Raw genomic sequence first — 16,943 nt, forward strand, 5'->3', positions numbered from 1 at the left:
TTTGGCTGGCTCAGCCCTCCCGGAGGGTGGGACTGCCACAGCATATGGTGCTGGGGATTGAACCGTGGTTCCCTGCATCTGCCTAAGCTTGCCTAAGCAGATGCTTTAGACCGCTGAGCTATCTTGCTGGCCTGTGGGGACCTTTTAGGTTGTCACAACATCTGGACTAATACTGGCATTGAGCAGGTAGGGGCGGTAATGTTGCTAAGTAGGCTAAAGGGTACAGGACAGCCTCTTACAACAGATAATTATGTCGTCCAAAATGGCAGTAGTGCTGAGGTTGAGAAGTCCTTGCCTAAATCATTATCATTTCTCTTTTATATTGTTGTAAGGTCACCTGTTATTAAGGATTCACTCTTTTAACTTTTTTTTTTTTTGCAAAATAGCATTATTGTGTTTTAAAACGTATTTTCAATTTCATTGGCATCTTCGCTTAAACCCTCTTGTGACATTCAAAATTAGATTTAGGATAAAATCCAAGCCCTTTCCCTTAACCTTTTTCTACTTATCTTTTTTTAAAAAAAATTTTATTTATTTATTTGCTACAGTATCTCGCTACACAGCTCAGGCTCATAGTCATCCTCCTGTTTCAGCTTCCCCACCCCTGAGATTACAGGTGTGTGCTATCATGCTCGATCTCAGGGGCTAGCACAGCATGCCCGGTGTTCTGGGGCCAGCATAGCATGTGGTACTGGGGATCAAACCTGGGTCCTTGTGCTTGCCTGGTAGGTGCTTAGACCTGAGTTATCTCCACAGCCTGTCTGCTTATCTTTATATACATTTTACAGTGAGACCTCTTCACTGAAGACTTGCACCATTTAGGATGCTGAACCTTTGTGTGCCTGTGTTTTTTTTCAAGGATATTTGTACCCCACATTTTGTATAGCTATGTTCCTCTTATTCATGGTTCTCAGTTCCACAGAGAGGCTTGACCTGGTCACTTTGTCTGAAATAATTGTTGTTTTCTTGTTTTTATACCTTCTCACTCAAGCTGTCCTTTTCCTGCTTTATATTTCTTTGGTTCATTTTATCTGTTTATTGTTTCCTTCCTCCTACACTGGAATGTGAAATCTGTGAGGGTGAAACTCATTGTCTGTTAGGTGGTACCAAAAAGAATACCAGCAAATTACAATAACAGTTTGCTATTGTGGCTAACAGATTAACACAAGATAGAGTTGTACAAAAAGAAAAAGAGGCTGGGGAGTTTTCTTCTGACAGCAGCAGGTATCACGTTCTGATTGCCTGCTGTGTGCTGGTGGCACATCGTGTACATTAGCTCTGAACTCCCCAGGGGATCCTGCTTAATCCATGTGTTGTTGCTTATGGGACACATTCACTTCTTTTCCAGGATCCATGGCCTCTGACCTCCCCATCAACTTATATTTTACTCTTTCAAATTTTGGCCAAAAACCTACTCAAATTTTAGCTATATGTAAAAGTGTATACTACATCATGCATTTATATTTCATGGAAGGCAGAAACAGAATGTGGTTTACATACAGTTTTGGGTCTGGATCCATGGGACAGTGGGGAAATGTGTCTCTGGGGTTATGCCTCTGATTTTTACTGTGGAGTAACAGGGGTTTGTATCTTGGATCGCCACATTCTTTATTTGGTTTGGTGAGAGTTTCTTGTTGAATCCTGAGAGATCATTTCTGCTTTCCTGCTTTCCACCTCCATGGATTCCTGTTTTTGCTCCTGTGAATCAGGACTTCCCCAAGGCACTGGAGAAGGAAGAGATCCAGAGGAGCCCGTAATAGCACAGTGTACTGAGTTTCATCATGTTGTTGTCCATTTGGTGAATTGAACGTTGCCTTGTGCTTCATGCCCTCCGTGTTTATCCTCCTACTCACTACCTTTAAATGTTTTTTGGGGCTGGCTTTTTTTTTGGTTTTGTTTTTCATTTTCTCACAGCTTGTCATTGGAATGACACACACTCAGCAAACTCAGCTTTAGACAGCTTTTTGCAGAGAAGAACAACAAATTCACCAGTCAGGGAACAAAGTGAGAGAAAAATGAAGAACAATATTAGAAAAGAACCCTTTGGGAAGGTGCACAAAAACGTTATATTAAAATCGATACCAGGGCTTGACCTTTTGTGGTACTGTATATTTTAAAGCCTGCTATTGATTCTCTTTTAATAACATGTTTATTCTAGTTTACTGACATAAGCCCAGGGAGACTATAAAAGGAAAAGATCAAATTCTTTATTATGGTGGTCATTGAAATTTGTGTCAGGTATTTTTTTATGGCTTACTAGTGTTACCTGTATGTATTTAGCATATTCTTATGTAGTACAAGTCTTTAAGAGGCTATAAAATGAAAAAAAAAATTACTTTTAGTATTGAAAGCATTCTTGACCTTGTTGTACCCTATGGCCCCCCACTCGCAACAAATTAGAATCCTTTTATGCTTTTTTCATATATTTAGAAGGCAGAAAAATTTAATTTTGATTGACTTTTCTTCTCTTTCTCTCTTTTTGAAGTTCTGAAAATCATTGATAATGTGTCTAGTCTGAGTACATTTGGTGACAAAACTATGCATAAAGACAGCTGTCTTTTTTGGTGTAACCAGTGGGACAATGTTCAGGAATAGAAATCTACTTGGCTGACTTGTTTAATGGTTCAGTCTTATCATTTCAAAGACAGGAATGTTCATTGCTTTTCACAATGTGGGACCATCTACACTCCTCTTAGAAAGACATCTTCAGGATGTTGTCCAGTGTTGAAATAATTGCTTTTTGTATTTCTCTTCTCCTTTTTTTTCCCATTAGAGAGAAAACAGAATTAATTTTATTCCCTCATAGAGTTGATGTTCTCCAACATACAGATATTTAGAGATATCCAGAACAGCAGCAAGAGTTTAAGAGATATACCTGGAAAGGGTATCTAGTAAATGGCAAATTAAATGAGATTCAACCTGTAGAACATCAAGTTAATAGGGTTGGGGACAAATAAGATCCTTGGATCTCATTCATGGTTTAATGCAATAGTCCTGTTGTTAATGGGACATCTGATATCACATGTTGAGAAGCCAGACAGCAATTCCAGGAAGGCTGTAATGGATAAGAGGACATTTTGAAAGGGCAAGTAAATGAATGAAGCAGGTAAAAGAATTGGAAGATTGGAATACATGTATTATATAGCATACGGTCCGGGAGAGGCTCCAGCAATCATGTGACAGTGGATCCCTGTGGAAGTACAGAGAGAGTAGACAGTTTTTCTGTACTCTTAAGCCCTTAAATGCTGGAGGAACCTGGTCACCATTCTCCCCATTGCTGTGGCTGAGGCATTGATGTGCTTAGTATGGTGGTAGAAGGTTAAGTGTCACAAAAGGTAGCCTGGAAGTATGTGAAAGTAAAACTCACATAAAACTCTGATTTAAAACTGTCCAGCCTAGCCATAAGGTTAACCCCCTGGTAGAAACTGAGTTCTGATACATGTTCAGAAAGGAAGTGAGCGCAAGAATATAGTAAAGAAGGTGTTGGAAGAGTTAAGTGGGCCTGTTCTGGAGTCTGCCTCTGCTTGCTGCTTTTACTTTGTCTCACAGTCAGTTCTGTGAGACAATAATGGTTGATAATGGCTTGATTTGTTTTTCTGTGTTCTATTGTCACACTATCAATAAACATCTTTTAGTACCTAAGATTATCTATAGGTTGAGGTGAAAAATCATGACATGTACTAGGAAAAATATTTTTTTCTAAATAAGTAGGAATAACAAAAATAACACACTGTATAAAAAATTAGAGAAATACATCTAAAGAAAATGAAAAAAAGAAAGAAAATTGTTCATAAGCCTAGTAATCACAAAAAACCAAGTAAATATTTTGGTATACAACTGTATACCCATTGAGAGAAAAAATTAGCAAAAATGAGCTGTTTTATATTTGCTCTTGAGATATATCATGAACATACTTTGCCAGTGTATAATTTTATGGTAGTTCGCTATTACACATTCAGTAAATAAATGATTCAGTTTATTTCACCATCATAAACGTACTACGTTAAATATCTTTGTTATTAACCTTATACATATCTAATATTTCGTTAGTATAGATTCCTATAAGTGGGACCTTCTGAATCAGAGGTCATATAAAATCTTTTTATGCCAAATTGCCCTCAAGGCAGTTGCTTCAGTTAGCTTGCTGCCAATAAGTTCATTTTTTTTCCCCTTCACTATTGTAAGTTTGGAGAACTTAGTAGTGGAATCACTACTATACCCAAATGGCCATGCTTTACCATATCTACTTATTTGGCTAGTATTTTCATTAACTTTAGATGGCTGGTTCCTAAAGGGATAGAATAAACAGTCTTTTTGATGCTCTTATTTTTAAATATTATGATAGATTTTTGGGTAGTTGTTAGGTCAGTTTTAAAAAATGTTTTCTAGTTAGCTGTTTATAGACAAATTCCTGTCATTGAGACCTGTATATAGCTGGTAAGAGTCAACTGATACCTAATAGTTATGATAAAATATATAGTACATAAGACTTCAGTTGCACTGGAATAAGGTCTGTATTTCTAAAATTTTCAGAATGGCCTAACTATGACTTAGATCATGCCATGTCTACAAATGTATGATTGTGTTTTAAGATCAAGTGTCATAGAAAAAATAAACTAATTTTTTTGGGGTGGGTACAGGAATTGAACTCTGGACCTTGTACTTGTCAAGCAGGCACTGTGCCACTGAGCTATATCTATGACCCAAAGTAGCTTTCTATAAGTAGAACAATGCTCTAGTGAAATGAGTGACTAAATTCTAGTTTTGAAGAGTTCTAAGCTTAGACTTTTGTTTTTCGGTTCCTCATACTGATCTGAATTTTAAAATTACTTTTATAATTAACACAGATTGCTCAAATTGATTTTACCATTCTGAAAATACAAGAAAGTATATTTCCTGAAATTTTTATTTATTTTTATTTTTATTATTATTATTTTTTTTTGAGATGGGGCCTTGCTGTGTTGCTTAGCCTGGCCTTGAACTCCTGTCTCTGGGCCTCACGTGCAGCTGGGACTAAAGGCATGTGACTCCTTTTCTATTGTTCCTGAATCGAGTTTTTCTCGATTCCAAACTAGTAGCATATATACACAGTTCTAGTTCATTGTGTAGGCTCATTCTTGGATGAAGATGAGCTTTGTAAGACTCATGTCCTTACCCCTTATACCACATAATACTAATTGAGTACAATGAACACAATACTCACATTTGAAAGATGGGAGAGATTTCAGATTATTCATTTTTAAACCAAAAGTAACCCAGAATTGGTCATCATAAGGGACTGGATTCTAATCATGTCTTTGCTACTTATTAGCTGAGCATGGATGAATCGGTTTTCTTAAATTCAGCTTTATTGTATTTAAAAATGGAAACAATTATAGAAACATTAAATTACTGCTTTCCTCTTTCATTTTAAAGATTAAATAGTGACAATTTTTTTACTCATAAACTAATACTATTTTTGATATTATTTATGTTACTATTAGGATAACTATCCTCATTTTTACAAGAATAACAGTGGAACTTTGATATATGTATTAAGTCAGCAATACCTGAAATTCATGTTTTTCAGGTTGCCATAAGTGGAGTTAAAACATTGCATCTCAGAGTGTAAAGCAGACTGTGTAAATGTGAACTTATAATTTGGAATGCGTTGTCAAGGTACAACAAGAAAGCAAAATTGATCTTTATAGCCACATGGTGCTTTTTCATTGTAATACATGAAGGGCAGTGACAAAAGTATCATTTCCTCTCTTACCACACTTTTGAGTCACAGTGATCTTGAGTTTTATGTGTCTCCCACAAATAAAAAAATAAAGGTTCAGTTGTGGTACTTACTATTCCTAACTCTACTTTTAAAAACAAATAGTCTGTGTGATTTTCTCATGGGTTTGAGCCAAGCCTGTAGAGGTGGATATACCATTTGAAGTTCATTTAAAAAGTAAACAGGTCTTCAGCTATTTTAAGAGCATACTTGCTAACTCCACTCCTATATCCCTGTAAACATTCTTAAAGCGTTTTTTCTAATTGGAAATGTCATGTTGTATGTAGTCTTTGAAACATGTACCTTACCTGAAATGTTGCATTCTGAGGTTCATCTTGATTAATTTTGCTTATCTATATTGTTATATCTTCTTAATACTTTTAGCATTTATTTGTTCAAAAACTATTTAAATTGACCTGATTGGTTTCTTACATCTTTTTTCTACCCCATTTCCTTGCTCATAGATATATACAATACTCTGTAACTTAAATGCATGTTTTATTTTCCAATAACTTGGGCATTTCATTTCATCCTGAAAAGTGTAATGAAACTGTACAACAGTGTTACTCATTTTCATTTTTATTCTTGCTCAATCACTATTTAAATGAATGGTAAGTTAATATCATGGCAACATTTACTGCTGATAGGAGTGTATTGTACATGAGGTTTCAGGAGGTGGCCGTTATTATGTGACATTAAATGGAAGAGCAATTTTAATAGGGGTTCTATAGATATTTGAAAAGAAAAGGAATTTGTAAATGTGTCTTATTTAAGTTATGCCTACATTCTGAGTTAATTCTATTAAGTGAAGCTAAAATTGAAGAAGAAATTGAAGCAGTATTGTACCCTTTAATAGTCTTTTTATATGAGTGGCCTTTTAGTTTTTGGGGGATGATTCTTTATTCAGGTTATCTTTATGTAGAGAATATTCTTTCTGAAATGTTATGTACTACAAATAAAATAATTTTGTTTCTAAGAAGGCCTAATTGCTATGGATTTCTATAGTTAACCTCAAACCTACACAGTCTATGAGTGTGTGTGTGTGTGTGTGTGTGTGTGTGTGTGTGTTTGGTGGGGGGGAGGGAAGGATGACACCGAGCAGCCAGAAGTTAATGCCTCTCTGTGTTGGAGAGATCTAATTTAAATGGCTACTTTGCCTGTAGTCTGTGGTCTTGAATATGTGAGTAGCCCTTTTTTGCCTCTATTTCCTCAAAAAGAAAATTGAGTTGATAAGGATACTTATCTGATATGTTTGTTTAAAAACAAAAGTTAAATAAGAATGTATGATTAAATAGTACATAAAGTGCACACATTAAATTTTCCATACAAAATGCTTATTCTTACAAAGAACTTTTTCTTTCTTTGAACCAAAGAGCCATTGAGTGTGACAGTCAAGAATGTGGTCTCTGCACTTGGACTGCTGGTGTTGGGTTTCCAACTTTATGGGCTATTAGTTCTGTCACCACATCTTCAAGATGGAAGACAATAATAACTTACTTCAAGGTTCTGTTAAGGGCTGTTTTGAGCATTTGACTGGGACATTCCATGTAAGTTCTTAGACCGGCACAGAGACTCGTACAGGATCAGAGTAAGTGGTCTATAAATGTGATTATCTGTTTATACCCATTTCATTCATTTCAGGAATTATTTCCCACTTGTGTAGAGTAAAAAAATCTGTCTGTTCTCTTCTATATGTACCCTTTCTCTTTTTCTCTTACCGTTAGCATTTTTAAAAATTGTAATAAATCTTGTGGAAATGCAGAAAAATCCAGCCAGGTGAAGCTGGATGAACTTTTTTTCTTTTGCAGGAGCCATTCATTGATTATCTTCCTCTAAGACTTTGTCCATTTCTGGTACAAGAAGTACAAGTAGGAGAAATAAGATAGGTTTTTGTTTTTATTATTTATTTATTTATTTTGAGACAGCGTCTCTTGCAGTTCAGACCTTTCTCACATTCACTGTGTGTTCCAGCCTTACCTTGAACTTGTGGCAGTCTTCCTGCCTCAGGTTTCTGAGTGTTGGGATTACTGTACAGACAGACATGTGCCACTATGCTTGTAGCCTTGACCAGCCTTGAACTAATAATCCTTATGCCTCAGATCTAACTAAAGTATCTTATTTACTCTCTTAAGAAAGTAGCTGATTCTTTAGTAGCTATTCATTTTGTTCATTTAAGTTTTAACATTGCCATTGGTGTTAAATGGTTGGTTACTTTTTTTTGCTTACTTCGAAAATAATTTTCAAGGGGTTGGAAATCTCTAAGTCGCAAGTATCCCTGTTGTTGGAGAGAGAAATGGAGAGAAATTGTGTTTGGCTTCAAAAAAGATGTTTTGAAAGGAGGTACAGATAAATTAGCAAAAAATAACTGCTGAAATATAGAGTTAAAACCCCAAAATGTAGACAGAAAATAAGGTAGAGTAAAAATATGTAACCTTAAAACATTTTAAGGTAAATAAAATTGTTGAGGGCAGCAGATAGTAACCAAAGTACAGATTTTGAAGAGAGAAATTAAATAATTTTTGGCGGGGAAGATGCCATCAAAATTTAACACTTCATAAAGACCTTAGAAATCAACTGTGAAGGGCTGACCTGATAGCTCAGTGGACTAAAGCACCTGCTTAGGCAGAGAGTAGTGGCTGGGTTCGATCCCTGGCGTGTCGTGCTGGCTCTGCCTCCAGGATGTGCTGAGATAGCAATTGAGACTGGATGTGGTGGCGCGAAGCCTATAATCTAGTACTTGGGAGGCTGAAAACAGGAGGATCACTATGAATCTGATCTACATAGTGAGACCCTGTACACCTTGTCCTAAATGCAGAAAAGAAGGAAAGAAAGAAAGAAAGAAAGAAAGAAATCAACTGTGAACAATAAATCTGTAAACCATGAAGTAAAAATTCAGAGAAGTTTAATGAGCACCTCTTTGCTTTGAAATTTAATAAGAAAATATCTGATTTATATTTAGTTGTATGACTTCATGACTTACTGTTGCCCTGTGTTGTCCTGTGGTCAAGGTAGACAGTAAGTGCCTGAAGTGTGGTTTGGTAGATTCTCAATGTAAAATATGAAATCTCTTTTATAATTCCTTATTTATTAATTTGTTTAGTAATTGCTTCACATTGAGATAATTATTTGGACATATTGTAAATACATTGTTTAAATTAGGTTCAGCTGATTCTTTTTACTGTTTTAATGTCACTTCTAGGAAATTTAGAAGTGTATGTGTAGTTTACATTTGTATTTATGCTTCTCTCATGTGTTTTGCTTATTTAAATGTAAGATAATTACGTAAAAATAATATTATGGAAGTAAAAGAATATTAATGCCCAGGACCCCATCTCCTTCTCTAGTGGTAATTATCATTAATAATTTTGTGTATTTTCCTTAATATTCTCTTCTTAAGTATATTATTAGAAAATAATAAAAGCTGCTGTAATTTAATGGCTTTTTTGGTTTGAGGTGGCTAAAACATGCTAGATGAATTTTTGTATGCCTTTTCAACTCAGTCATTCACCCTGAGAAGAGATTTAATTACTCCATCAGCGCACCTTTAAAGAGATACCACTAGTACCTGGAGGGAAGGTCAGGACTAGGGCTTGGAAAGAATCGGGTAATTTTCATATTTGTAGCATCAATCTTTTAGATGGCTTAACAGAATCACTTTCAGTGACAGTGGGTAATTAAGGTCTCATATTGAATGAAGATTATTACTGATCATGGACAAACTTTCCCAGACTTTGTAGTATGAAATTCCAAGCAAGTTTTTTTTTTTTTTTTTTTTTTTTTTTTTTTTTTTTGAATCATTTTTGATGTAATTGCTGGTCTGTTAAAAGTGGGATAGAAGGACTTTTTTTTTTTTTTTTTTTTTTTGCTGGCTCAGGCTGCCTTTAAGAAGGATCTGGTGAGGCATATGGAGCTGGGGATTGAACCTTGGTCCCCTGTGCCTGCCTAGGTCTGCCCAAGCAGGCACTTAAACAACTGAGCTAACCTGCAAGCCCAAAAGTAGAATAGAATGAATATGACATTATGTATATACTATATAAAAATGAATGATCCTGTAGTTGACATTAGAGTTGATACGATTTTTTTTAACATAATATGCACTGTTCTAAGCATGTAACTGCTTAGTGAGTAGTTTATTTTATGATTAAAATGTGTTATCTTGAGATAGCTCAGTGGACTAAAGTGCCTGCTTAGCCAAACTTAGGCAAGTGCAGGGATTGCAGTTCAATCCCCTGCGTCACATGCCATGCTAGCCCCACCCCCAGGGCAGGCTGAGCTGGCCAGAGTCTGGGTATAGTGGCACATGCTTGTAATCTCAGTGCTGGAGAGGCTGAAAGCTGGAAGGTCACCATGAGTCTCAGCTGCTTAGTGAGACCTGTAACAACCAAATACATAAAACAGAACAAAACAACAACAAAAAATGTTATTTTGATCAAATAATAGAGTATTGAGTATTTTTGATAATTTTTCTTTTTCTAACAATAGATATTTTGTGAACTATCAAAATATGACTTCAATGAAAGTTTAGACATTACAGAGGGACTAGTGTACCTGTGTCTTTATTCCATTTAATATACCATTTTTTTCTTTACTATAGAAATGAAGTGAAAACATATAGAAAAAACCATTTCTTTAATAAAATACAACAAACACTGATAAGGTGAAATGTTTTTATAGTATTGTCTTGAAACCTTATAGGTACTCAGTGTTAATCCAGTTTTCATTTTGTGTTTGATTTAGGATTTAACAGTATTACTTTGTTTGTTTCTGTAAGAATCATTTGGCATAGAGAAAACTGTTGGCTTGGGAAGTTTTATTGTTCAATTCAGAGTAGTTTTAAACTCAGAGGTTCTAACTCTAGGATAAATTTTAGTGATTAATAGTTTTTTATTTTATTTTTTTAAGGAAATGCAGAGAACTCTTGGATGTTGGGCCTTTACTTTTATGTTTTGGAGGGGGCCTTTATTTTTATCATTTGGATATTTTATTTTAAAATTATAGTATTAACACTTTAGTTAATATTAAAATTATAGTAATAACAATTTAGTATTAATAATTCTTCATAGCTATGTGACTTAGGGTATTATTTAACTTATTTTAATAAATCCTTATCTCTTTCCTGATTTTTTGAGACAGGTTCTTGCCATGTAGCTCATGACCTTTAGTTCACTATGTGACCAGGCAAGTCTCAAACTCACAGTGAGCCTTTTGCCTCAGCTTTCTCTTTTCTGTTCTTTGGTTTTATTTTTTGATACATAGGATTGTTTGCAAATGAAGCAAATACAGTAATATCTGCAGATTACCCATTTACCGGGTTAGATTAACGCAAACCAACTTTGCTGTTTCATACTTCAGATTAAGTGCTTTCCTTTATAGAAGATATGGAGACAAGTCATTATTTCATCTCAACTCGCTACATTCTTAATTTTGCACATTTTACAAAAGAGGGATAATCAAATTGACATGTTAGCACAACTGGCAGGTTTGATTCTTAAGTGTATAATGTATTTCAATGGAGACTACCCAGTGCTATTTTTTGATTAACCTTTTTTCCCCCTCCCTCCTCTTAGCACAATCTTGTGAGCACGTAGTAGTTTAAAAATTCTGATAAATGGTACTTGATAAATAATGTGATCTTGTGAATAGTAATGAACACTAGCACTTCAGTTGGTGAAGCATCAGTTGCACACCTGAGACCTGGTTCCAAGTTTAGGTTAAAGGTTTGCCTAGCATCCGTAGTCTTTTTCTCAGGTCCCCTGATAAGTACAGTGATTCCAAACCACATTTTTCTTCTGCATCAAATCTAGGCAGCACTCTGAATCATTAAATATTAAATCTTATATTCAGGAACATTATTCACTCATTAATATTGCATTGCAGCCTAAACTGCATTGTTCAAAACATTTTAGGATGTTATGCAAGTCTGTCAAAATACATTAACAAACTTAGTCATGTTGAACTAAGCAAAAAATGACAAACTGTTTGCACCACAAACATGTTGTAGTTGATTTTTGTACAATGTAAGCATTTTGTGTTGGAATATTTGGAAATCACTGTAAAGATAAAACGGATTGCAGTGGAAGCCAGATGGAATGAATATTTATCTTACATGTAACAACATCTGCTACACATCTTAATGAAATCTATAGTTAGCCGTGAAGTTTTTTCTCCTTGATAGTATTTATTTTAAAAATTATTTTTGCTGGTAGGTGACTATAAGTTGGTACCACTCTAGCTGGTTATAAAATCTAATCAAAGGTTCCTGATTCAAAGGCCATTTTTCAGATCTCCATGTAGACTGTCATCTTCACTGAATCAAAGCTGGATAGGCCTTCTGTGGCTTCAGTAGCCAAGGAACTTTTGATATTTGGCCGAGTATGAGAGTAGTGAAGTTTAGGTCTTAGTTTCTGTGACAAATTTTGTCCAGGATTGCTCTGAACATTTCTAGTTTCTTGCTGCCTTTTACAACCCTGTTATGGTAAGAAGCCATAAAATTCTTCCTTTGAAGAAAAAATGACAGACAAGTATTTTTATGGTAAAATTGTTCCTTTTTTAGAAGAAAGAAGTCTTTTTGGCACAATAAAGAAAACTCAAAATAGCAAAAAATGTTAAAATTCCTAATTGATGAAGGAATACAAAGTGCTTTTTTGGGTGCAATGGCAGTTAAGAGCTTATGAGTTTTATCTGACATTTGGTTGTATTGAGTATATTATACACTTAAGTGATTTAAAAAAATTCTTTTTTCTTTTTATGTATTTGGTACAGGGTTTCACTATGCAGTTTGGACTTGTAGTAATCCTCCTATGTTCAGCCTCTCCAGCACTGGAATTATAGGTGTGCACCACCATGCCTGGTCTTTTAGTGATTATTGACTCTTAATGTTTTAGAATTTAACAGTGGAGGTCAGTAATAAAAGTGTGGTTTGATTGTTAAAACATCCATGGTTACCTAGATTTTTGAATGGAAGGTAGATTAATTTTCCTCTGATATGTGGATAAAAAACTGGACAGGCAGCCAGTGGGCTCATCCTGAACACCTACAGCTGTTACTTCAAAAATGATAGAAATGGATATTGTGAGGTAAATAATGAAGGTGGCATAGTGAATTCCTGCTGGTTGAGAGTTAAATTATTCATTTTGTTAGTTTAGCTAACATGGTACATGCTGTGTGGGATTTGAGTACTATGTCAATGACTAATATTGCATAATTAAAAAGCCTCATTTCCTTAGGCCTGTAATGTAGTTGAAATTTAGAAATGGTTGTTCACATCACAGAAATGCAGTTTTATTTGTCCAAGTAGATGCTGTTTACCTACTCATTTTTAAGACTTGAAGATATTAAACTGGTATAATGTGTAGTCAGTGTGCCCAAGACACTTTTTTACCAAGTTAATCTTCCAGCTCTTTCTCCTTGCTTCACTTAGCACTCTGCGGCGTTTTTCTTCTAAGGCTGCTCCATAGTAAATGGTCCATTTCAAAAGCCTAGTGGGCACAGTCCCTCTGTGTGGCAGCATTATCCATTCCCTTCCTTTTCATTGGGAAGTAATGTTGCTGATTACTGAAGGAGTTTGATTGCGGCACCAGCCTGTACCTACCCAGTTTGTGGGGGCTGCATAGGCATTCATACCTTTGCAAAAGGAACCTCAGCATTAATTCATCTTCTCAAGCTTAGTAGTAACTCTGAAGGGAAAAGACCTAATATAAACCTTTTAATTTTTATGTAATTTTATACGCACTATTTTGTATTTGTAATCAATCTAATTCTAATCTTTCATTCTATGCTTCTTTACTTAATGTAATTTTACATGCAGATTTGTACCTTTGGAATAGCTCTTCTGCAGCATTTCCTCAGGAGTCTGAGATTGGAGAAAAAAAAGAGTAGAAGCACATTCTGGGCACTCATTGTATGATACCAGTATTTGGGTTTGCTTTTGTAGTTGCATGAGGCACAGTGAATAGCGGCCCATATGATGGGACCCCACACAGGACCTATAGATGGAAAAGCTTTCATTAGGGAGGCAAGACGAGACAGGTGTATTAGTATTTGAATTAAGAGCAGTGAACATTGTTCTCCTGAATCCTCCTTGGTCTTGGAGAGCAAAGCCCTGATATTATGCTCTGTCTCCTGCTGGGTGAATCCTTGTCTTCCCACCATGATGTGTACAGTAGGTCCACAAAAAATACTTTTTAATGCACTGTGATCTCAGGCAACTTGATTGTTTTGGTCTTTGTTGTGAATTCTGCATCATAATTCTCCTTAAAGAATGCTTATAATTTAACTCAGAAGAAATATCAAGTGAGGGTGCAACATAGTGCTTTTAGCTATATTATAGGGTTGATCTTAGTGAAGTGTTCTTAACATATATATGCACACACACAGTCCAACACCAACAGTAATAAAAAGGGTGGAAGGAAGCTTTGAGAGGTGATGCATATGTTAGAGGTTTTGATGGTGGTGATGATTAAGTAGGTATTTATCCCCAAATTCATCAAGAGATGGGTACAATAAATATGCAGAGCTTTAATGTCAATCATACCTTAATAAAATGAACTATCCTAAAATGTTGCTAAGTAATATCTTAGGAACGTTTATGATTTTTTCCTCTTTTACTATATATCTCTGCCATGTCTTTATATTTAAGATGAAAACTAATGTAAAATTAAGCTGTTGATGTAGTAAGGTTTTTAAGTCAGTGTACTTTTACTGGAATTTGGTTTTCTTCAGCATAATTTCATAAGTAGCATAAAGAGTAAAACATCTGCCAGAAAATGAATTTTAGCTGATTAATAGTGCCATAGAAGCAGGAAGGTTGATCTCCGTTATCTGTAGAGAATATGCTGTAGAGCAGGCACTGCAGGTGTGGTGACACTGTCTGCTGTGCTTCCTGCACACACCCTGCTGCCCTTCAGTGGAAAAAGGCGGTTTGTCCAAATGTGGTTAACAACAAAATATAATCAAACAAATGCGGCTCACCCCCTGTATCTCTTTAGAGGGGGCAGAAGAGTTGGTGGTGTAAGCTATAGGGCCGCCTTTTTTCTGAGGCTTGCATTTAATGAGCTAGTAAGAATGGTTGTGGTTGTGCCCAGTGGATGTACTTAGGAATTGATTATCATTGAATTATAACGAAGTAATTCATTACTTAGGAAGTTATTTATCCTTTTGTTGGAGGGGTTTTCATATAGTTTTGAGACTAGAATTGGTTTTGCAGCATACATTCCTCTGGAGAAGAGGGTTTGTCCTCCTGTTTTCTCATATAACTTCATTTGCCCCTTCAGCTTTCAAGAGGATGTCACACTTGCTCTGATTGGTTGACTTGTACAGCAAGTGGCTGTGTCTTCCTCCAGCATTGTTGGGTAGATGCTTGCCAACAAGTCAAATCTTGGACTTCCTGCTGTGCAGTATTTAATCAAAGTAGTAATCTGAAATATGAGATCAGATTGTGTCTGATTCTTGTTAGTAATCTGTAAATGGATCATATTATTTTACACTTGATCTTAGCCAAAAGGCCAAGAAATGATTAGACCATGTTATTCTATTCTTGAATAAAATTGCTTGTTTGATTGTATTTTGTTGTTAACAGTCTTTGTCCTGTGTTATACAGAGACTTCATAGTGCTTATAGTGAAGTAGGATTAGTTAAATCTCAGTTTCTTTTGAGGAAAATGTAGCTAGCTGATAGTGAAAATAAGATGTAGAGAAATTATTTTCATAAGAATTAATGTACATTGCCCAAGATTTTCCCATTCAGCTCTTATTGACATTGTCATTAAATTCTTTAATTCTTAAGTGTTAAAAAAAATAAACATATCATGTAAATTTTTAAAATGGAAAAGATTCTAGGGAGTTGGAGACTTGGCAGACTTCTGCCATCTTTTCCTTTCAATTTCAATGTAATTGCCAGCTTTTTCATACTGGTAGAAGAGCATCTGATGGTGGATGTGAGCCCCTGGCTTGGATTTGACATAGCACAGGCGTCTACAGAATTAGCTCCCAGTCTCTGTGAATGTTCTTGAAGAAGCTTTTAAGTTTCCATGCCTCTGTCAACTGTTTGTGTGCAAAGTGTTGGGGTACTGGAATACATACTAGTAGTGGCGAACCTTGGGCATGTGTGTCACAGTGGGCTGTTTATATACTGAGAGCTCTAACATGTTCACTGGCAGAGATTTTCTCCAGGTTCCCTGGACAAGAGACAGGTCTGTAAGCTGGTGTTTTACCCTGGTATGCCAAGCCGCCAACTGCTTCCTTTCCCAGCATTCGGTGGTGCTGTGTCCAGTGAAAGTAGCCCAGAACCTGGACCTGAATGCAAGTGAGCAGGCAGATAAAACAAGGAGGCGTTTACTGGACACAGAATTACAAGAAGATAAGTGAGAACTCTCAGAAAAGGCAGTGTCTCGCAAGACTCTTAGGAAAATTTCAGTGGTATTTTGACATTTGTTAGCATTGACAGATACTGTCCTTTGATTATAAGCTACTACAAATTTTAATATGTTTACTGTTTTTTTAATATTAAAGATCAGAGGAAAATGACTTCACACATATATTTGATGAAGTAGGTGAAATTCTAGGAGGAAACAAAAGAGATATAAAACATTTCACTGAGCTAAAGACTAAATTCTGTAAATCAAAAAGACACGATTCTGGAAAAGACTGAAAAGATGTACACTTAGTTCTAGATGCTAAGATTTCTGAAAGATAAAGAGAAAATTCTGAGGATATGAAGAAGATCGTATAAGCTTCCAGACAGAAAGAACAATTATTGGAGACTAAAGAAAACAGGATAATTCTGAGTTTAGGCTTTGCTTCTGAAAGCTAAAAGATTAGAAGGTGAAATGACATCTTGAAATTCCTGGGAAAAAAGGACAAATATCTCAAGAGTTTTTTGCCGAGCTTTCAATCAACTGTGAGGTGAAAGAAACAAAGGACGTGAATAACCAAAGATTTATAGATTTTTTTTCAGCATTATATAAGAGTATATTTTATTTTCTTTTTTCCCATAATTTTATTGAGAAACAAATAGCAATGAGACAGTTTCAAACCAAATTGGTAGGACAGTTTCAATAATTAACACCTTGCATACATTCTTCCTAGTGGTTAATTGCTGTACAAGATACGGACATGATATCCTATTTACAAACACCATTAGAACAAATCCCTCTATTCATTAAGAGAATGTAACTATATATCTA

At 35.5% G+C, this 16,943-nt stretch overlaps 1 protein-coding gene across 1 annotated transcript in view; it reads left to right on the forward strand.

The window, feature by feature from the left end:
- Positions 1-16,943, forward strand: part of Chchd3 (coiled-coil-helix-coiled-coil-helix domain containing 3) — a 326,073-nt gene that overhangs the window by 86,213 nt on the left and 222,917 nt on the right. The window lies entirely within an intron of this gene.

This window comes from Octodon degus, unplaced genomic scaffold (assembly GCF_000260255.1).
Source record: "Octodon degus isolate 3935 unplaced genomic scaffold, OctDeg1.0 scaffold00015, whole genome shotgun sequence".
NCBI lineage: Eukaryota > Metazoa > Chordata > Mammalia > Rodentia > Octodontidae > Octodon > Octodon degus.